At 39.9% G+C, this 23,224-nt stretch overlaps 1 protein-coding gene across 3 annotated transcripts in view; it reads left to right on the top strand.

Moving 5' to 3' along the window:
* Nucleotides 1-7,575: 7,575 nt before the first annotated feature.
* Nucleotides 7,576-23,224, top strand: part of unc-13-4A (BAI1 associated protein 3) — a 51,766-nt gene continuing 36,117 nt past the window's right edge. For 2 of the 3 annotated variants that reach the window (XR_011418537.1, XM_070215056.1), the window contains exons 1-2: nucleotides 7,576-7,937; nucleotides 8,303-8,581. The gene's annotated coding sequence lies outside the window, so the exon portion shown is untranslated. The remainder of the gene's footprint in view (nucleotides 7,938-8,302; nucleotides 8,582-23,224) is intronic. The other variant, XM_070215057.1, reaches the window with a different exon arrangement.

The raw sequence follows: 23,224 nt of genomic DNA, 5'->3' as shown, positions 1-23,224 counted from the left end.
AACAGCTGATAAGCATACCAGGGATGGAATGAGGTGTTAGAGAATTTGTTTATGATTTTTTTTTGCAATTTAATTTGCGTAATTTAAATATTAATAAAAAAATCAAAAGGAAAATTTTTAAATGTTTTTTAAATTTATAAATTTAGTTAATTTTTTAGTTTTTAATTAATCTACTTTTTTGAATTTTCAAATAACAATGACCCGGAAGTATTTCGTATAAAATTATTTTAAATTTTTGGTAATAACATTAGATTTTATTTTTATTTAAGACCCGGAAGTATTTCGAATTAAAAATATTTTGAATTCTTGGTCATAATATTGTATTTTATTTTTATTTAAGTATGTAATTAAAAAAAAGGTGGTTAATTTTTGTAGGAGTATTCCGAGTCAGAGAAGTACGTTCTGAACAGTAGTGAATTGTTTGAGCCAGGATTCAAAACAAAGACCTCACGAAAAGGCACTTTAAATAAATGGGGAGTGCAAACGAAAACAATTATGACACTCGGGCGGAACAATAAAGGCGGCTATCGCCTGACATGGCATGGCAACAGAAATAGGACTGAAAATAGCCGGGCAACAGCAACCGGGAATAGGAACTGGGGAAATCCGCCTACAAAGTCGCCGAACGGAATGAAAGGCTTCCCATTTGGGCTGTTCACAGCTTCTGTTGTTCCTGTCGCCACTCTATTACATTGTTTCAGGAGCGAGGCGCCCGTTGTCCTCGAGTTTGATTTGGTCGGGATGGGGTCTACATATATAGAAGCTATATGGGATGGGCATAAAAGGGGACTCGTGCCCACTTCTGAATGCCAGTGCTTAGCGGAAACGGCGTCGTTCGTTCGCTGTGCGCGACAGAATTTCAATTATCACAGCGTGCCATTTTCCCTTCGGCCTCACCTTCGATTTCCATGAACACCACAACCCACAATCCACACCCATTCCATTTTCCCCATTTGTTTGTTTGCTCGGCATTGTTTTCCCGCGTTTCGATGTGTGTGCATTGCAAGTCCTTTGTGCAAGTAACAATTGTGCTTTGTCCTGTTTACAATATGTAAAAACGATTGTTGTAATGGACTCCACTCATGCGGGTCCATTTGATCGAGTTCCTGTGTTTGAGCCATAAAAATGTGCAATCTAATTGAATTTTGTTTGGCAATTGATTGGCCAACAAGGTCAGGCACTCTTTAGCACGGTGAAAAATAGGGATAACAAATATCAATTACTCAAAAATATCTAATTTTTACTTATTAAAAAATGTTCATAAAGTGAAAATATAAATCTAAAAAAATAAACCTGATGGAATTTAATTTCCTAGTGGTTTGTTAATAAAATCGAATTTCTTTCTCAAATTCCAGCTCGTTTTACCGCCTCCCAAAGGACCTGAACAAACATCCCAGGCAGAGTGGAAACTCTTTACCTGTTTGGCAAACAGTATAAATAATTTATAATCTGAGCCGAGCGTCCTTTCGCACTTCCAGCCCACTTCCGCCCGCTGCCCTCAGCTCCCATTTCCCAGCTGGTCCGCAGGACCTGTGTCCTTTGGTGTCGACTCACATGTGTGTACCCACTTTGTTCGGCTTGTAGTTGCAACAAGTTGTTTCCGTGTTTGCCTTTTGTCCCCTGCCCTTGATTATGCGTGCTGCAAACAACCTACATCTGTGTGTTTGTCTGCGCCGCACGGAGGTGGTAAACAGAAAACATAATGTGCAGGATATCCTCCCCCTGCCAAAACCCCCATCAGGACCCTAGTTTTCTAATTAGCTGGACGAACGGAGTAGAAGATAGAAGCACTAAAAGAAAAATGTAAGAATTAAATACACTAATTTTTTATGCTTATCTAGAAAAGGCGTACAAAAATAAAAATATAAATAATACCTACATAAAATTATTATTATTTATTTTTATTTTAGAAATTTAGATATAATTTATAAAATTAGGTCTAAGACCCTTGACTTTTATAGATTTTTATAAAATTTAAGTCAGTTTGCCATTAAGTTCTTCAGTCTATTTTACTTAACGAGTTCAGGTTTTACTGAAAACTATTAAAATTTCCCCTTTTTCTTTAGTGCTGAATATAGCAAACTTTAATGCTGACGAGGCCAAAGAACCAATTACTGACCAACTGATGAAAGTTGGCCAAAGGGAAAAGCTTCTCGAATTCGCACTAATTAAGCTGGCTGCAAGTGCATAAAATATTACGTGGTGTGCAATAACAAAAGGCTCTTCAAAAGTCAAAAACAAGCACAGTTGATAGCCATGTGGACATGGCCAAAACAATTCAATTATTTAGCAGGCAGCAGGGTAAACTTTTTATAGCCTCTAATTGGAAAGTTGCCGTCAGTCGTTCAGCCTTCAGCCTGCAGCCATCATCCTCCTTCCTTCGGCTGTCACCTGCAGAAGATTGGGCGACAGGTGAGGCGTTCCCACTCCCACTCCCATTTCCCTGACCGCACAAACTTGCCGACATTCATTTGACAGCAGACAGTCGCAGGAATACAACACAAATCGCTGCGGCCTTAAGAAACTCTTTTCGGAAGTCAACCCAACGATTTTCCATTAATCTCCGCGTAAATTACATTTTCACACCTAATACCGCTCACCTTGAGGAGGCGAGGAGGCCCCTTTATCATTGTCGAATCAGCGGAGACCATTTTACAAATTAGCATTTCAAATATTTGGCCCACATTGCGACGTTGATTTGCCATTACTCATGCGCCCCGTTGTCCGGCGAACCAAACGATGGCCGCCGCGTGAGAGAATTTGATAAATTCGCCATTTTATTTGGCATTTGAGCGTTTTCATTAGCTAGTGTAAATGCAATTAGTCAATAAATTGAGTGAATATTACCAATTTCCATGCGAGCGGCAACATCAGACAGACGACGGGCGAAATGTCGAAGGGCAAGGACGCCGAGGGTCCTGCAAAATGTGCGTGCTGCCGCTATCGGCGGTCATAACTTGTGGACGCCACCGTCAACGCATCGATCATCATTGGGCCAAGGGAGTGTATAATATGGCCAACACGCAACCGACGACCCAACTGGGCCGCTGCAAATTGGTAAATGAGCGAAAACATTGCCGAAATGTTTGCACAGAGGGCGGCTTGTAAGCTGCCAAAACTGCGAATCGATGGTCCTTAGTGGGTGGTCAAAGCAGCTGGGTTGTGTTCGTTTTTTTGGCCAAAATATCCTTGAAGGACCAGATTTATAAATATTTTGTTCAGACCTAGGGCAAGTGCATAGGTTTTTAATTCAAGACCTAGCAACTCTTATTAACTCACATAAACTAGCAATTAAAAATAGTTCAGAGTATTTGCTTATAACTAAAGTTTTCTAGGGAAAAAATAAAAGATTAGATTCAAGATTAGCTTCTAAAAACTTAGGTCAATAAAAAAAAAGTTTACTGTCTGTAAACAATTTTTTTTTATTTTTTTAAAAATTTTTTATGTGAGTTAAAATTATGGTTTAAATTAATAAATATTTTAATAAATAAACAATTTTTAATTTATACGTTTTTGTTGCATTTTTAAAAAAAAATTCTTTGAAACGAGAAAATGTAAGATACCCTTAAGGCTTTAAGTTAAAGCCCTAACTTCTCCAGAAGCGAAATAACATTATTTTTCCAGACTTCAGTTCTTGCATCGCCATAGTATAGCCAGCTTTATGGCTTTTTCCATAATGAGCGCTAAATTTTAACCATTTCTCAGCGGTTGGTGCTGGTGCTTACCGGGCACTTCGTTTAATGTTGTCTGCTTTACAGCCCCAGCAATATTCCACTAAATGATTTAGGTGACAAAAGTTCGCAGACAACGAGAGCAGCCGAAAAAAAGAGAGACAAAAATTCAACTTTTTTGGCAATAAAAATATAAATATGCCACACCGCGAAGAAGGAGGTTGGCTGGCTGGATGAAATGGAACCGTAAAGTGAAATTGCAAGCGCTGCATGAACAATTAAAGGCGAACAACACGCATACGCCACGTGTGCACAATTTGCTGCAGCTGCCTAGGGAGAAATAAATTACTCAATTCGCCGTTTCGGCTGACAGGCAGGCAGGCGGCAGCCAGACAGGCCAGCAAATAAAGCCATATAATACGAACGTCGAATTTTCAAGAGAACTTTAATTAAACTAAGCCACAGCCGGAGAGTAAGCGACGTTGTCGTGACCTCAGGTGGCAAATATATATACGGATGGCGCACCCACCAAAGTCGGACATTCAGTGGTTGACCAGCGAAAATAAAGAGGAGAAAAACCCGAAAAGCAGACAGCTGGATTCGGGGAGCGGCCAGTGGCCCAGACATGGCTAGTTGGACTCTTGGCCGACTATCGCCCCGCTTTATCTCGGCCAGCCAAAGATTGTCGCAACGTGTGGCGCGCACCTTGAACTGCCCGCAAATGTGTGCTATGCTTTTTCATTTCGCTTTTATTTATTTTAATTTTTTTTTTTTGAAGAAAGATGGTCTTGTGAGTAAGCTAAGGTCACTGATGGTAGATTATAACTGAGAATTCCATTCCCTAAGAGTCAAAACCTTTTCCTGCTAACTTTAACACAGCTCATTTGCGCATTTTTTTCTGGGAACCTGTGCATTAATGCCTCGATTACTGGGAAAAATAACGAAACCCTTTTCAGCCGAACTCTTTAGACAACTTGCTGGCCATCAGTGCAAAAAGGCATAATTAGTGAAAGTGATCTGTATCGGCTGACTTGGCATTTCGAGCGCACTACTTTGGCATTTTCCTGCCATTTAATTTGCATTCCATCTCCCCAAAGTCGCCTCCTTATATTGCTTATAAATCCGCTGTGGGCCCCGGCTTATCTTGGACTTGGAATGCAGCTTGGTTTTAAAATAGGTATTGCAGAGCACCTGGCTTTTGTCTTTGCGTTTGCCAGGAGCCTAATGAAGCTGGGCGAATGCATTCTGCTGGAATACCTCAAGGATATCATTGGCATTCCATTCGAGAGGGCTCGGGTATTTAAGGCATTTGCTGGCTTATTTTCCTTTTTAATCAAGCAACGTTGCGTTGTGTTGCCTTGTTTTGCGTACAGCCAAGCAATGTTTGCAAATTTAAATTTAAATTAAATAAATGTACAATTATTTCAGGCATACTTCTCTATGAACTAATTATTCATTAAATCTCACATTAAGTTCCAAACTAATTAAGTTATTTTCTTACGTAGCTTTGAAATATATCAACTAAAATCCGGTTAGGCCTTAAGTTAAAGCCTCTAAAGGGGTACAAACCTGGCTTGTAGGTCATAGAACGCCTGTATATGTGTATGAGTGGGGCAACCAATCAAAGTTCAAAAGTTCACATCATTGACAGCGAACAACTTTGGCTGCTTTGGCCCAACTCAAATTAAGAAAAGATAGCAGGCAAGCCAGAGAGACGCACAAAACTTTTATCATTTTCACAGTCCAAGAGAGCAACGAGAATAGTTAGTTACGGCGTACTTTCGCCCCATTCCATAACCATAACCCCCGGAATCCTTCGACAAGGACCCTTGATATTGTCGCTTATTTAAGAAGCTTAATTTTTTGTTGCCACGTTGCCAACGGCAACAGCAGTTGGCCCTTTGGAATCCAGATGGAATCAAGTGCAGTGACAATCAATCACTGCCTGGTGAAATGTTGACTCGGGCCAACAATGCATTATGCAAAAACGTGTCGCATTCGCACCTCGATGCGAACACAGGCCTCTCCATCCGGACAAATGCCAAAGTCCCAGGCCAATCAGGCGCAAGGTATGACTGCAAATCTGTGGGCACGGAAAATGCCTTCAATCCCGAAGGTTCTGCCTCCCAATGTTGCTGCCACCAGCGAGGCTGAATCTCCTGTCTCCATTGCTGAGCGCCGTGTACGTGGAGGCATGAAATTGGGTCACCAGGCGGGAGGCGGGGTTCCGGGTCCTTGTGGCGTTACGTTCCGCACGGATTCAGATTCGGCCAGCCCGCAGACGCACAAATGGCTCAAGTACCGAAAGAAAAGAGGTCAAACATCCCAAGGAAACGTCCAGCAATTAAAGTGGTAATTCAAACTATTCCTGAATAAATCAGAGTGTAAATAAAAAGTTTAATTTTGTAAAAAAGCGATAGAATATTGAAAGGTGTATATTGGAAGGTGCTTTTTAGCAAGGCTCTTAAAAGAGCATAATTTTTTATAAATTAAAAATGAAAATTGCTTACAAAGAATGTTTGAATATTTTATGTGCATGCTACAAGTTTGGTTTAATAAAGTTTTTTCTCATTGATTTTTGTTATAGCTAATTTTTTGTTTTAAATCTAGAAAATGTTTTCATAAAAATAATATAATAATTTACAAAATTTCCGTTTTACTTAACTTTTTTTAAATTTTGTTTGTAAACACATACACATAGGTATTTAGTTACTTCTACTACTTATTTCAAATCAACCGCTTACAATTATTTAATAAATTCAAACGATATTTTATAAACTCAACTAACCTACTATTTCAATCCCTAGAAATTCGTGATACAAAACGTATAGCTATTTACATTAGTCACCATCTTTTCCTAAAAAAATTATAAAATTATTTAACAAGCTTGCAAAGATATTTCAAAATTTGTTCTTTGTGTATTCTGCATTTGCAGGATGTGGCGAACAGGTGTGGGCAGTAGGTGGTGGGTGGTGTTCCTCGGGTGACGGTGGGTGGTGAGTGGGTGAGTGGCCAAAGCGCAGGAAGGAAGCCAACGCGCGCTAAGCGCCGTCGCTTGATGGAGCTCATCATAATTTTTGGGGCGCCATGGTGGAAAACACAAAGGAAACAAAACAAATCGAAGTCGAGCGGAGCGAGCAAGAGCAACATGTTAGAAGGAGAGAGGCCGTGAGAGAGCGAAAGCTTTTCCGCAGCTTTTTGAGTTTTCGGCGCTAACCTTCATCTTGAACTTCACGGAGAGGGGAGTCCAATGTGGGTGACTGGGTGGATTCTATGTTTCCTTTCTAGGCCAAGTCCCAACCCCTTCCCATGCGTTGGCCATAAAAACATATGCAACAGGAGGGAGTTCATTCATGACGAACCCACACAATCAAGCAGAGGAAATCGTAGTAAGAGGTGGGGAAAATGAAAAAAGGGTTTTAGCCAAGACAGTGTCTTACACTTATTGTTCCTTAAAATGTTTTAACTAAGGTGTACTATTATTTATACTAATCAATTTAATTTTGCCTTGTGTATTTTTTGATATTAAATTTTTTATGAGACTGTGAATCGGAAAAATGTTGTAAAAGCTTTTTAAAAATTCAATGGAACTTATAAGCATAAACTTATGTTAGGTATTTTGAATTTATTATAGAAAAAACTTCCAGATTTTTTTTTAAATAATTTGAAATTCAAATATTTTTAACGGCTCAACTCCCCTACGAGCTTTGTGGAAGAGAGTTGGGATGAAGGACCCCACCGAAAACATCGCACTGAACTGACCCCTCTCCGAGCTTTTCACACAGTCTCTCTCTGCTCTCTCTCTCTCTTGGCACGCACACCAACGCCAGCTCTTATCAGAGGACAACGGCTGGCTGGAAGGCGAGGACTCGGCAGGACTCGCATTAAGGATAGCACAGGAGCAGCAGCAACAGTGCGATGGATGCGACACGCTTTGGCTTTATAAGGTGAAGCCCGAAACTGGAGCAGCTCAGTTCGCTGTTGGCTGGCGTCGCTTAAGGTAGTAGCTCAATTCAACATTCCAACATTCAACTTTCAACCAGCGGATCCAGAGGAAGTCCAGAGTCGGCAGAGTCTCCCAGAAGTCAAACCAAACCAAACACCCATCCAATCCAATCCTCCTAGACCAAACCCAAGAACCAACCGACGGCAGTGTGAAAGTGAGTGCGCGAGTGCCAAATGAAATGAAATGAAACGAAACGAATAAGCCAAGCTAAGCAAACTCGACCCAACTAAAACAAATTGGATTGAATTAAATTGAGAGAGGTGGAGCAGCAATTAAAAGCAAATTGCTTGCAGCCAAAGGACGAAGGATAAAACGGGGGCAAAACGACGGGATCCGCCCGTTTATGTCACGCTGCATTTGCACATAATTGCAAACTGTTGCGCGGCCTGCAGTTTCGCTTTTTATTGCCAGGCTATAAAATAAAAATCCATTTGCCCGAAACCATTTTGCCCACTAAAAACCCCCGACAACTGTTGCACATAGGACACCATACCATATAGGACTTAGGAACACAGAATACCGAACACCACACTGCACTTGGGGGGCCACAGGACATAACCATTTCTTTTACGATCTCAGCCTTGGTCATGCCCCATTAAATATGCTTTTGGTTGTTTTGTTCAAGTTGAAACGGAGAGCGAAAAACGAAAACCGAAATACGAAATACGAAAAGTGCACAACCGACAAATTATGCTAAAATAAATATTACAAAAAGCAGACTAAAAAACGAAAAATAAAAAATCCCAAAAGGAGGAGCAACTTCCAGTCGAAATTTGCATCAGAAATTCCGAGTTCTGGTCAAGAACGAGCAGCGTGTCAATTTATGCAGCCATAAAAGTTAAAGGGGAACTCGAGAGCACCAGAAAAAATATAAAACAGGAAAAGGAGTCTCCCCATTCTGCAGGTGAGTCCTTGAATCCGTTCTCACTATTCACAAAAAATTGTTAATAAATCGACAATCTGCCAGCGACATTTCCAATGCAATTAATTACAACAACCAAAGCATTATTTTTAATTATTGATGCCAGTCTTCATTATTAATTTAAAACTCGTAAATTCCACACACACACACTTCTCGAAATTATTCATGGCTAACTTATGCATGTGCGATATATATATTATTAACACCTGAGGGCCATTGGGAAGTTGGGAATGTCCAGCTGAAAGTTGATTCAGGGCTAATAACATCGGACAGAGGGCGCGAAATTGCGAATCGGGGGAATAAAATCAGTTTTATTATCGCAATAAAGTATTCATGCAATTTTTGTGAATCAATATTTATGTTCAGTCTCGGCCACCGATGCATTTATTAGGATAAATCCCGGAAAGTCAAAATCGTATGTGCGTATTGGGCGTATACGTAATGCGTATTTTCTTTAATCATGGCAAACAAATATTGGCGAGCTGGCTGTAATGTTTTGATGATGTTGCCTCGGGCCACTTTAATGACCGCCGCCTTATCGCGCCAAACTATTATGGCCACGTACACGAGTATTACGCGTATTATACGGAATGGAATATGTCGTCCAATTTGCTGCCGTATATCATTTTACCCTGGTGTCTGCGAAATGTGCAGCTGTTGTTTTTATGGCCTTTGGGTGGTTCGCTGGTTGGGGATCCTAGTGGGATATAGAACAACAAACAAAGCGCCGCACATATGCCAGCATAAACGTAAACAAAAACAGCAACAGGCAACAGAATATCCGCAGTTAATTAAAACTCAACTCCAATTTGGCCACTGTTCAGCCGCGGATCTCTAATTAAATTTATGCTAAATCCGTGTCAACAAAACACGAGCACACGTGCACTTCCATCGAAATGCAAATTTCGAATCGAATTAACCAAAGTAATCCCATTGTGGCCCACCTGGCGTATGACTACCGCGATTCAAGTGGTGCCATCTGTTTTGTTTAGCTTGCTCCATTACAAGGGCAAACAATTAAGATGAAAAGGAATCTGTGTAAGTAAAATGGATAAAAATCCTTCTTGGGATACCCTTAAAAGTGATTAATATTATGGATAAGCAATCAATCCTAAAAATTATCCTTAAAGCAGCGTAAACTTTCCATCGATTCCAAAAATAATCTTCAAAGGTTGAAGTTGAAATATATACCCATTAAAGATATGTACCCCTACCATCAGTAAGGGTATTGCTAAAAGGCGGAGCCGTGAACAAACGAAAAGTGCGGGATGACAATGGTTTGGGGCCAGGCTTTCATGTCAACTTTGTTAATTAAATGAAGCACTTAACATCGAGACATATTTCACCCTTTCGCCGAGCTGCGTTTTGTTCTCACTGTTTATTTTTTTTTTTATTTTTTTACATAATTTGGTGTTCCAGTTCCATTTTAATGACTGTCCAGTTCCGAATGCCTCCTAACTTCTTATCATAATTTCCATTTTACTTCCGTTCGCCGAGCGCCACTTGTGTGCTTTATGGCTCGTCCTGGTAACGCCCCCACCTAAAATCCCGCCACCCCTCATCCCCCGAAGCAGTGTCCTTGGACTCTCCAATTGAATGTGGACAACTTCAAAGGCTTTTTCGTGGGCATTTCATTAAAATCACTCTCGTCCGCTGTGACTTTTGCCTTTTTCGCTGCTGTTTTGCATAAAGGTTACAAACAAGCTGTCTTTTAATTTCATTCTTCGACAAATGATTGCAAGAAAATTGTTTATTTTTGATGACAGCACAACTTTGCTTGCTCGTAATTATTTTTAGTTTATTGCTGTTGGCCAATTGTTTTTTGTTTTCGGAACATTTCAATTGTTTTTGACATCTCTTGTTTGTTTGCCAGCTGCAATTGTTTGTGGTTTCTGTGGTCAGAGTTTTAGGGAATGGGCTTTGAGCAGGAGAACAAAAAAATGCACACAAATTTGCACAAAACAAACAAAATGTTTAGCAGCAAAACCACAACTTTATTGCTTTCAAATTTTTATTTCCAACGGTATTTTTCTAAAATGGAAGAAGAACAAAGAAAAATCTAGTAAAGGCAATATATTGCGCAATATTAGAAACCATAAAAATGTTTGTTGTTTTCTTATATTTTAATTTATTTTGTTTAGAAGATATTTTTTAAGCCTGTTATATGCCACAATTTACCAGAATTTGTGTAAGCCAAAGTAATCTGGATAAATCGAAAAAGAAACTTGTTATTAATTTTTATTGACATGTGGCATATAATTTATTCTTTCATTATTAATTTCATTTTAAATGAAAGGCATTAGTAATGCGATCTCCTTTGGAAAACTTTCGTTAGCCAAAAGGGACTTTTTTGGTCCTTTTAGCATTGAACTACTAAGTTTCGGCAAGGTTGCCATGTCAATAAGCTCACTTACATTGGCTATTCAATTCATATGGCTCTAATATGCGACAATAAGTATTCTCCATAAGCTCGATATGTGAGTATCGAGTATCCTCCCCTTCGATTCGACCCCTCCCCAATTTCCGATGACCTCTGGCAGAAATGTCGCAAAATACTGTCGCCTGCTGTGTTCCCAAATATTTGTGTTATGTCGCCGACGATGAGCGTCAAATCAGAATTCGATATGTGCGACAGCCAAAAGACGGTAGGAAATGTATGTGAGCAATGAGAATGCACAGCCAGATCGAATCGAAAATACCCTCTTTGCCACATCAAAGAGTCTTTGAAGGAGTTATTAGCATGCCCATTGAGTTATGAAGGGTATGACAGAAATGGGCAATTAACCTTATCAAGACGCTGCGTTCCAGCGATCCAGCAAAACAAAAAATGTCAACGGAGATGTGTCCTCAACGTCGTTAGGATGTGGCAGTGAGGGAAGGCGACAGGAAAAAATAAATAAAACAGGACGAGAGAAACCGAACCTAAAATATACGCCATTAGGCAGACGGAATGCCAAAGCAAAGGCTATGGAAAAAGCCTGGAGAAGGTCCTTCAACGGGGTGGCAAAAGGCAAAGGGAAACCCAAAGCAAAAAGCAATTTCAAATATTTTCGTTACCTGCTTGTAGAAATTTTTACGTTCTTCTGATTACGGGGCAAAGCTTTCGCTACCTTCCATTTTATTGTTGTTGTGTAATTGTGCGCACCAAAAAAATAGGGGAGACAGGAAAAAAAGCGTACATAAGACGACGATGAAATGGGTTAAGGGTAGGCAAGCAGAAGAAAAACCTGGAACCACCCACGAGCACTTAAAGCCCGACTCCGAGGCTCCGTTCTCGACATTTGAAATGCAAAGAAGCATTGCATACTTTCCGCTTCTAGTGGAGCAGAATGGAGGCAAAACATTGCATATTATACCCGAGTGAAGGAGGCTACGGCGAACAGGTGCACTGGCATTCTGATGCAGCACAACAAACAGAACGAGAATGGCAGCGAAATGTTCCTTCCCTTCGAGGAACCGGATTTGTCAACCCACCTGGCAGGACGAAGAGGTTTGTTTATTAACCATGGCATACTTAGCAGCTGAATGGAAATTCTTGGCAAAAGTATGCTGGCGAAGTCAAGGGCTGTCGAGGGAAACCTTCACTTATAATTGAGATTTGTCTTAAAATTTGTGCATTGCTAGCAGAAGTTGTACACGAGAATGTGAGTGGAGAAACATGTTGGCTGTTATTATCAAATAAATCTATAGAAAAGTTGCTTGTAAGTTTTTGAAAGGAGCGAACTTTAGAAATATGAAGTATAATTATGCAGAAATCTATCTTTTAGAAATCAAAAAGGATTTTAGGTGATTTTAAATCAATTAAAAAGTTGACTAAAAGTATGCAATAAAATTTTTTTTACTGGAAATTCCCTATATGATATCCCCATTCAAATTCCACCTTTGCATCTTTAATGTTTATTTTTATCGCTGAGACTTAAGAGCGTCATGTCCATGCAAAACCGGAATTATCCTGCGAAAGAGCTTTTTCTTCGGGACTATAAATAGATACAGCTTCAGCTCCAACTGTTGCGCAGTTGAGGATAACTAAAAATAGATGGCAGCTGGGGCTCCATATCGCTCCATCGGCATAAAACCCAATAAATGCCGCTGCAGACAAACCCGAATTACTCGACACGTTCGACTGTCCTGCACAAATGTTGACGTGTTTTAGTGTAAACACACGCGGCTGCCGCTACGCGTAAGCACTCACATACATATTTGTGTAGCTGTTGGATGTTTATCAGCTTGTCGCATGATTGATTTATATGCCTTCTGGATTATTAATGGACGGGGCCAAGTCAATTGAAACGACTCCGCAGGACTTGGCTCATTCATTATTGATACCCTGCATGAAAGTGACACACACGCGCACTGGGGGCAAAATTCCAGCGTTATTGGACATCAATTTGCTTTTTTATCATATCCAAATGGTTCTTATTTGTGACCCTCTGTTGCTCTTTTAAACATTCTAATATATTTAATGCTTTCGCCTTCAAGATGATTACAAATCTAGAGTGTTTTAAAAGAAAAAATTGCATTACTTTCACAGACTGACACCTGAACTATATTTTGTAAACTACTAACAAGATGTACAAAATAAATTGGGCTAGTGGGCAAAGAAATAGCTGGTTTTTTTAAATCACTTTTAATAATTTATAAATATGTGTCTAGAAGTATGCTGTGAATAAAAAATAGTCTTCTTTTTGTAAAAAATCACTACACTTTTGGGCTAAAAATATTTTGTTGCATACTTTTCGACACCTAAAAGTGATTTAGTGACTAATGCTGCTAATCAATTACTTTCCAAAACTCCTTAGAGATTTCAGCAATAGTATGATAGTCCTTATCTTTCAGAAACGCTACTATAACAATATTTACATTCTATTGATATTAGTCTGTTCTATTCCATTTCTATTTCCACGGCAAGCTAGCACTTACATTGTTATGTTTTTCTCTCTGCACACACAAGAAAAGAGTGAAAAACGATGGGGAAAATTGTAGGTAGCTCGGCGCTTAATTGCGACTCCTCTGGGAGCAGGCATCGCCCGGTTAATTTTGTTTGCTCAAGCAGAGCGGGGAAATGGAAAATGTCAAGATGCAAGCAGCGGAAGCGGGACAAAGTGAAAATTTCCTTTTGTTTTTTTGGTCCTGCTGGAAGGCTTCTTGCCAGAGCAGACTCCCAAGACCCCAAAAAAAATAAACTTTCTGCCCGACAGATGGGACTCCCCGAGATACACACTCATAAGAACTCACGCATGTGACAATTCTCTGGAGGACCTAAGCAAACCTGGTGGGCGCAGCTGACTGTTTTATGGCTCAATCATAATTTTTCACACTGTTAATGTGCAAATGCGCCGCCAGACGAGAAGTGGGGTGGGGTGGGCGTTTGGGTTCGGGAAGGCCACTTGGAAAAGCGGCAAACACTCAGACAGAACAAACAAGAGGCATCGTGTGTGTGTGTGTGGAAAAGTTTTTCAAGTGTTAAATGAGATAACGTAAACATTGTGAGGTTCTCTTCTGGCTGCCAGGCTGCCAGGACAATGGCAGGCAGTCCTCATCTCATGGCAACACGTTGACAGACTGACAGCCCCCATAGCCACTCCACCCCCCACCCCCACTCCACGGTCATAATAATTATTAAAAATAGCTCGCGCTGCTCAAAAGTTCTTAGGCGAAATGAACATTTTTATGGCCTCAGGCCTGCCAGTTGCGAAAAAGTTTTCCTTTCGGCCGGCATAATTTATTGTTGAACTGACGTTTTGATTGCGCTTTCTTTTTTGAGGAGTGTGAGTGGGTAAGTGGAGTATCTGCAAATATTTGTGAGCTTCCTTTGGCGCAACACTTTCGGTCCTCCAAGTTAATTGAGTTCCAACAAGTGGCCATCCCTCAGGCGGCTGAAAAGTGCACAAATCGCTCTGCGTTGAGCTCTTCAAGTGGTGCAGCCTAATGAATGGCCCTGGTATGCATTGGGTTTCACCGGGTTAATCAAGTGCTCGGCTTTGCTAGCAGTTCATTTCAGGCTCAGAATCAAGGAAAACTTGAATAGTTTCTTCGATTTCTATTTGCCGATTATTGTTTGCCAGCTATGCTAGCAGAAAATATTGATGGATATGGTAGGCCTACAGTAGGAAAAATATTCGGAATAAAAAATATATTTATAAACAATTTTGTCTATTTGTTAAAGAAAGATTTAAATGCATTTTATGTCGACAAAAATAAATTACTTGCCAGTTGGCTTTTATTATTTATTATTATTATTATTATTATTTATTATTTATTATTATTTTCAGCATGCGTTTTTGCAAGTACAAAGAAACTTAATAGAAAAAGCTTAGATGCCGAACCTAAAATATTACAAAATAGCATTCAAAAATATTTGTATTATTTCACAAAATTGTAATGATTTAAGTTTATATTTTTGTTTTTAATAAATAAGTTTTCCCATAGAATTTTTCCCATACAATTTCCCCATCGCAGAATGAATGATTTTGCTGAGTGATGGATGCTATTCTGCCTCTATATTCTGTATTCATATGTGTTTGGTTATCACAGGATATACATCACAACGCAGCCCCCTGCAACGCCAAATGTCAATTTCAATTTATTGAATATGTAAAGAGATCGGGCGCCAGAGGAGAGGGCAAAAATGAAATAAATGGGCGTTAGAATGAAAATTGAAAACGATGCCAGCTGCGAGGACCTCGACTGCGTTCTTGTTGTCAGACTCGTTGGTTGCTTATTAGTTTAAATTGTAAACAGGAAGTGTTGCGGCACCGGATATAAGGCCAAGACGCTTTTAGGCCAAGGCGAGGGGCGGCAAGGGGTGAGGAGGGACATTTAGACGGAGCAGCGAAGACGACGCGACTGGCGAGGATTCAACTTGCCTTGTGCCTGTCAGCGGCAGGCGAGGAATAAACTTTTAAGCGAATGACAACAGCGGAAGCACTGCGCCAAGAGATGCCTCTTCACTTGGCCTTGGCTTCCTCCCACTCTCCTACTTTCCGCCCCCCTCTGCCATCCTTTCTGTTTGCCGTTTGTAGCAACTGTCGAGCATTTAGTTAACTCTTGGCGGTGTCCTTGTCGTTGTCAGCGAGTCGGTCGTCAGTCAGCGGAGGAAGTCCTGGCCCGAAAGGACATGGCGAGCAGTCAGTTAGCCAGGCCGGCGGCTTAAAGCTCGATGGGGTCTTTAATTTGCTGCTGCAGCTGCCAGTTTCGCCACACCCTCCTCCTCAGGCAAGTCCCCCTGATTTATTCAGCATTTTCTTGCATTTTGCATGAGCTCCTCATTGTTGTTGCCGATGTTATGGTGATAGTGTTCGTGTATGGGGATGCACTGGGGAAAAAGCTGAGGGATTACTCTTAAAAGTATTTTTAAACTCAAGCTAGATGTTAGGATTATTTGATGATCCTATATATGAAGTCATTAATTACAAAGATTAGCTTAAAAATAGAAAATAAGATATACACATTTGAAGAAAAACTTTAATTTACAATTTAAATTTTTTTAAAAAATGTTAAACAATTTTAACGACTGTTAAGTATTTTGTATATATTAAAAAGAAATAGTCTTCTATAGTAAAAATATTTTTCCGCAGTGCTTGTGCTTTGGCATACTAAAACGCAGATATGCTTTCATTCATTTCGAGCTGCTCTTAAAGTCAGACCAACAGGGCGGATGGATAATATACGAGCAGTCGAAAAAGCGACCGAAGAAGAACAAATAAAGCGGGGAGGGGGGAATTAAAACCAACAAGACAACAGAAATTAATTTAAAAATCCTTGAGTGAAGTGAGGGATCTCCAAATCGCTTAATTATATTAGCAAACATTAAGTTTAAAGCTTAAGTGGGTGGCAGGAGATTTGTTTCGAAAGGGGGCGTGGTGTGGCTCAAGCTTCCGCCTGTTTTATTCGCTTTCATGGCGAATTTACAAAAGAAAATTGTTGCTATAACAATGACAGAGGAGCAGGAACTCCGCCTCCCCAAACGCTTACCATTCAGCGCCTTGGGCCTATTGTCTCGCTGTTATTCGTCACAATCCAAGCGCAACAATGCGACATTTTAGGCATTTATGGTGTTCTGTTCCAAAGTTGTTGTCAAAGCCCGATTATATAGACGTTTTACTTGCCCCCCACGCCCCCCAAAATCTCTGCCCCCTGGCGATGGTACATAATTGAAGTTGTTATGGCCTGGGAATGCTACAAGGTCCTGCCGTTGGGCCGATATCAATCATATTTATGCAGTTACACGTACGACAGGACAGGCACCTTTCGTCCTGTTTGCGTGATTTATGCGTTCTCCTTCTCCTGAAAAAGGGAAAATGTGGATCCCCAGTCCCCCAGACCATGAGGAAGTCTACGGCTTACTTGTTTTCTCTTTTTCTGATAACCAAATTTTGAACAACATAAAAGTTGCCTTTGTCAGTTGACAAACAATGCGCATAATGCATGAGCCAGGGCCCCGCCCAATCGCTCGACCTCGGCTACACCTACTGGCCAAATTTGAATGCTTTTGTTGGCACGAACATGTTGCGGAATAATGGACAGCTTACTTGCGCATTAAGCTGCTTTCAATAACGTTTTGGCCCCGAGTACAAGTACAAGTTTGATTGGAAAACTCTCGATGGCGATGGTTGCTTTTCGGCCAGGATCACAAAATAGCAGCAAAACAGGAGCGATGTCTGTCAACTTGTTTTTGTCATATTTTGACCATTTTTGTTGCTCTTTGCCGTTCTTGGTCCTTGGCAATCGATTGCCGGTCCTGGGGACAAAGGGATGTCATTAAAAGCAAGCTAACGAAAAGGCTATTGTTAATTCAACGAACCAGAGCCTCTCAAAGGGGCTTTGTCATTAAAATTGTCATTATTGTTAGTACTAATCGGACTTGGAATTTATATCAATCAACTAAAAGTACATGTCTAAAAAGTTCCCTAAACTTTGCTCACCAATTAATCTTTGTTTTGAACGTTTTTCATATCAAAACATCAAGTAGAATATTTAATGTTACAAAATTTAAACTTTTATTAAGATGAGTTGCTTTATTTTGGTCAAAATATTTTGTTGTCTAGACTCTGGTTAGCAAATGAATCTTTTTCTCGACATAATGGGATCATTTTCTGTACCATAACTTCCTAGCCCCTAGACTTAATCTCAGTTTTTTCTTATTTATAGCTGGAATTCAATTTCCATCTTAAGTTAGGCATATGTGTGTATGTTGTCGAGTCTGCATATTTATATATGTAATGTTGGTCACGCTCAGCACTCCATAAAGGTTAAAACTTTATAACTGACAAAAGCAAGCGGCAGACAAATGGCCAACTTTGTTACCTCCATTTTCCCTTGTTTGGACTTTGTTTTTTTTTTTTTTTAAAGGCCTTCTATTTGCCTCAGGGGCTGAGGGGGCAAAAGGACCAGAGCCCAAACACGAAGACAGTTTAATGGGCTTTGACAACAAAAACATAAAAATTTAACTGACATAGACAAGAGCCGGCAGCCTTTGCGAGAAAGAGATAAACACACACATAATATTATTTATTTTCTCTCGAATGTGTTGTTTGTGGATGGGAATTGTGTTTTGGTAATTTGTAAATCTCAATGTGGAATGCGGGAGATTGCTCATTTCGCAGGCATATTTCAGAGTAGGCAAATGGTTATCCATTATGGTGCATGTGTTTTTCGAGATGTTTGTACGGTTCATTTGTTGTTATTATCACTTTGCGAAGTTTGTGCTACTTTTTTCGAAGTTTTGGCATATAGCATTAGTAGTAATGTTTTTGTATACTAAAGATTCTTAGAAAAAGCAGTTTGATAAGTACATTATTAAGTTTATCAATTTTAAACTAAAAGTATATAATTCTGGCTTAGTGTCAGTTAATCTTAAAAAATGCATAGTACCACTTAATCTTATCGGAAAAATCTAAAAATGGTTTTCAGATTGCTAATAATTAGGGTAGTTTAAATTGAAGTGCTTTTCCCTAAAAATAGCAGATTTCCTGCATTGGGGAAAACATTTTCAGACCGTTTAAGCCATTATCGTAAAGCAGCTTCCGCATAAACGGGTCGCGAGAGTCCTTGTGTCCTTGGCTGTCTGCCTGCCAGTCTGTTGCTTACCATTTTTTGATAGAGCCTGTCTGTCAGTCGTCCTTTCTCCACCGCCACCGCCACCACCACCTCCTTTGCCTTTGTCCTTTTCTCATTTTCTCTGTTTGTCTAGGCAGCCATTTTGACTGTTGTTAGTGTGTTGCTGGTGCGCTGTTTTTGTTTCTGCTGCTGCTACCGCATTTCTAATTGAATTGCTTGCTACGTAAACGTTGCCATTGCCATCGCCGGTGCTTCTGACACGAACAGGCTGCCTCCAGGACCTCCAGGACCTGCCGCACACACACAGCCACACAGACATGCAGACAATCAGGCACAAACACTCGTACACATAGACACCCGCTCACGGCCATAATCGAATTAGATAAGTTAATAACTTGATAAAAAGTTACAGCGTGTTGCTGCTATTCGGCTGCTTGCCTCTCCGTTCGGCGACCGTTTGTCATTCATTGTTTGTCAGTTGTCGCTGTCAATAAACGACGAAATGAAGTTGCCAAACAAAATTTGTTCGAAAAAATCAAGGGAAACAAACATTGAATTTGCAAGTTTTTATGTTGCCGACGGGTTGGTCCAGCCGTTTCCAGAAAAGGCCATACACATAAACTGGTCTATTTATATTTACAGAGGAAAAAACAAAATAACTTATGTAAGTTTGCTTCTAATCATAATCAAAACTTTTCGATCTTACTTTCATAAAAAAATTGTTAGGCAAAATAAAAATATATGTTCGTTTAATTTAAAGTTTTACCTATATTAAAATCATTTTTAAAAAATGAAAAAATAATTTTATGGTAAAAAATATAATGATATCTGCCTACAAATCTGATTTCCAAAGTTTCCTCTCCCTGTACATAAAAAGGGAAAATATATCTACATATATAAAGCCCTCTGGCCTTAGGGTCCAAAACATCAACAAGGAAATAATCATGCAGAGAAAGCAACAAACCGACAGGCAAACACACAGGCAGAAGGAAAAATCAGAAGAGAAAATGTGGCGGGAATTATTCCCTGAATTATTGGCCTCGTTATGGCAGGGGCGTGGCATAATTTACGAGCCATCGCACTCTGGCCCACACCGCAGTGTCCTTATCGATTTTGTTGCCCAATTTATGCATGATATCGGCCGGTATCTGGTATCTGGTAACTGCTATCTGCTCGGCGGACATATGGCTTTAAGGAACGTGATGAGGCTGGCCAAAACTTCAGAAACCGCCGAGTGGCGGTGACGCTGACGGTGGCCGCTTAAAGCCAAAGCCCTTGATCAAGTTGTGGCCAGGAAAACGGGCCACTGGCACTAGACTGACACTAATCAGTTCAAAGCACATTGACCCACTTTTGCCGCAGGGAGCGAGGCTTTGGCTTGGCCCATCAAATGTAAACACAACAGCTAAAAGGGGCGAAGCCTTTTAGCCAGGAACGGCCCTGGGCCAACGGTGCGTATGCGTATGCGTATGCAAACCACAAATGCCGTCAAGGCGGACCACCATGGCCATATGGACTGGACCATGGCCACGACTTCATTGACAGCTCGCCAGTTGTCCAGCTTGCTGCATTTTAATGAGTTTATTATGCCCATAATAGAGCTGGCCAAACGGGGAGGAAATGGAGCCGAGCCAAAGGAGCGAGCAGAGTAAACATATTTAGCCGGTTGGGCGATAAATTAAACAGCAAGAAACCACCGCTCCACTGGGCAGTTCAAACTGGGGCACATAATAATAATGATGTGTGCATAAGTGGACTCGGCCCGCAGGGACTTTTCTCCCTGGCCTCCTTTAAGTCCCTATAGTAGAAACGCAGTGAAAGAAAATCTTAGGGAAAAGTTAAAAAAAGAATGCAACTTTTACTTTGATATTGGATCGCTTATTGTAAAATTAAAATTTAAATAAAATTGGAAAATAGGTTTTCAGATGAATTTAATTATTTCTTAGAGTTAAAATTCCAATACCTTTTTTTGATCCACAATTACATTTTGATAAGTCGTAAAAATAATTCAAACAAGTTTTTTTTCTAGGTTTAATATTGTATTAGATTTTATGGTTTTAAAAATTCTTTTAGTTTAACAAATTTTTAAAACGGGTATACAATATTTTATTTATATTCGTCTTCATTTCAAACCAAATTTTCTATGGCATAACAATTTCTTAGACCTCTTTAAATATAATTTCTCTCAGTGTTTATTCCCGTTCAAAGTCCAACCCCGAGCTCCTGGCAAAACAATAAGCTCACCTGCCTTGTCTGACTGCCAAAGCTCCAGGGCGTTTCCAGAGCTCATTAAAGTCTCGACGCGAAGAAACGAATCGCGCTTAAAGGTGTTCCTCAAATAAGTTTCCTGGAAAATTAATAAAAAAGGTCAAAAAGCGAGAAATCTTTTTATAAATTCAGAGAAATTCAATACAATCGTGTTGCGAATGACCGTGAATTCCACTTTGCCGACCAGACAAAAGTAATATTTATGTGTTGTACATAAAATACGCAGTGAAGTGCGCGGGGGGAAAAGTAGGCCAAGTTTTTAATAAACTCCCAGCACGCAAAAGTTTTTTGGCACGCACTAACTCACACCCATATATAGCATACATACAAACATACTTACATCCAAACTAACACACTTACAAAAGAATATTTATATGATTACTCTGACGAACAAGTTTAGAGAGCAACAAAAGAACGTGGCGAAGAATAGAGTGGCAATTTGGGGGCTGTGGGGTGTAACCTGCATATGTGACCGCGGTTGTTCGTCCGTGTGTGGCCCCTAAATGCACAGAAAAAAAAGATAAGCTTTAATTTTACACTGAGATAAACAATTAAGGGCTTTAACCAATTTATGTCAAAAGGAAAAGCCAAAAAAAAAAGATTTCTAAATCTAAAATCTAAAATCAATATTTCAGAATCTTTCTTTTTCATAACTAAAATAGATAAAATTTTTGTGAATTTTTTGCTGTTTGTCTGGATATAAAAAGTGGCCACGTCGCCGCGTTGCCTTATTAAATTAGTGAGCGCACTCAACTCGAGCTGGAAAGCAGCTGAAACGGAAGTCGGGCATATACAAGTTTTTCAATTTCCTGCGGTGTATGTGTGTGTGTGTGCGTTTGAGTAACGTGTGATACCGCACCATTTTTAGTGGCATTTACCAACCGCTGGAGAGCTTAGCACCGGGCCAAGCCCCTCCGATTACCGCCAGCAGGTTGCTTCCAGGTCAACTAGTCGGGCTTATCCTGTCCCGCGTTTGGCTTAGCTTAATCAAAAAACAAGAAAGGAAGCTAGCTTCGGCCAGCCGAAGCTTATATACCCTTGCAGATCATTCCTATTAATTAACAAATCGCAAAAATGTTTAATTTTCTAATATTTCTCATTAATTTTCCGATCGTTCCTATGGCAGCTATATGATATAGTCGTCCGATTTTGATCAAATTAAAATTTAAATTCGAAAATATTTAAAAAGAGTCATATCCTAGAAGAGAAGATAATACAATAAAAACCAAAGAAGCTAGAATTTATTTCCTATTACTTTTCCATTAATTTTCCGATCGTTCCTATGGCAGCTATATGATATAGTCGTCCGATTTTGATTAACTTAAAATTGAAATTCGGAAATATTTAAAAAGAGTCATATCCTAGAGTAGAAGATAATACAATAAAATCCAAAGAAGCTAGAATTTATTTCCTATTACTTTTCCATTAATTTTCCGATCGTTCCTATGGCAGCTATATGATACAGTAGTCCGATTTTTTAAATAATTAATTCGAAATTCAGATATATTTAAAAAATAACATCCCCAAAAGTAGAAGGTAATATTTCAAAAAACACCGAAGCTAGAATTTTTTAAAGTTTTTTTTTCCGATTGTTCCTATGGGAGCTATAAGATATAGTTGTCCGATCCGGTCGGCTCCGACATATATACTACCTGCAATAGAAAGAAGACTTTTGGGAAAGTTTCATCCTGATAGCTCAAAAACTGAGAGACTAGTTTGCGTAGAAACAGACAGACGGACAGACGGACAGACGGACAGACGGACGGACAGACGGACAGACGGACAGACGGACAGACGGACATGGCTAGATCGACTCGTCTTGTGATGCTGATCAAGAATATATATACTTTATGGGGTCGGAAACGTCTCCTTCACTGCGTTGCAAACTTCTGACTGAAATCATAATACCCTCTGCAAGGGTATAATAAAGAAAATACGAAACCCAAGCTGGCAGCTTGCTAATATACCAACGGAAATGCTGACCAGCTCACCCGGGGTTTCGCCCCTCTTTTACTTTTACAGGTAGCAACCTCGCTTACACATATTTTATCTCATTTATTTCTGGTAATTTACTTTGATTCATCGATTTTGTAATATATACGCGGTGTGGGTTGGCTGAAGGCGAGCTGGGGAAACCACGCTTTTATTACACTAACTGTGGGTAGTATAGGGTTTTTACGATCTTTGTTATGCGCTAGCGAGAATCGTGTTTACAAACAAAATGGTCTTAAAGTTTCCCGGCAAGTGAACGAGGTAGTAAAAGTTTTTAAGTTTAAATTCTTGGGAAATTGCTGAACT

Source organism: Drosophila takahashii, chromosome 3L, assembly GCF_030179915.1.
Source record: "Drosophila takahashii strain IR98-3 E-12201 chromosome 3L, DtakHiC1v2, whole genome shotgun sequence".
In the NCBI taxonomy this organism is placed as follows: Eukaryota; Metazoa; Arthropoda; class Insecta; order Diptera; family Drosophilidae; genus Drosophila; species Drosophila takahashii.
The sequence above is the reverse complement of the archived record's forward strand: the minus strand, read 5'-3'. Positions and strand labels throughout refer to the sequence as shown.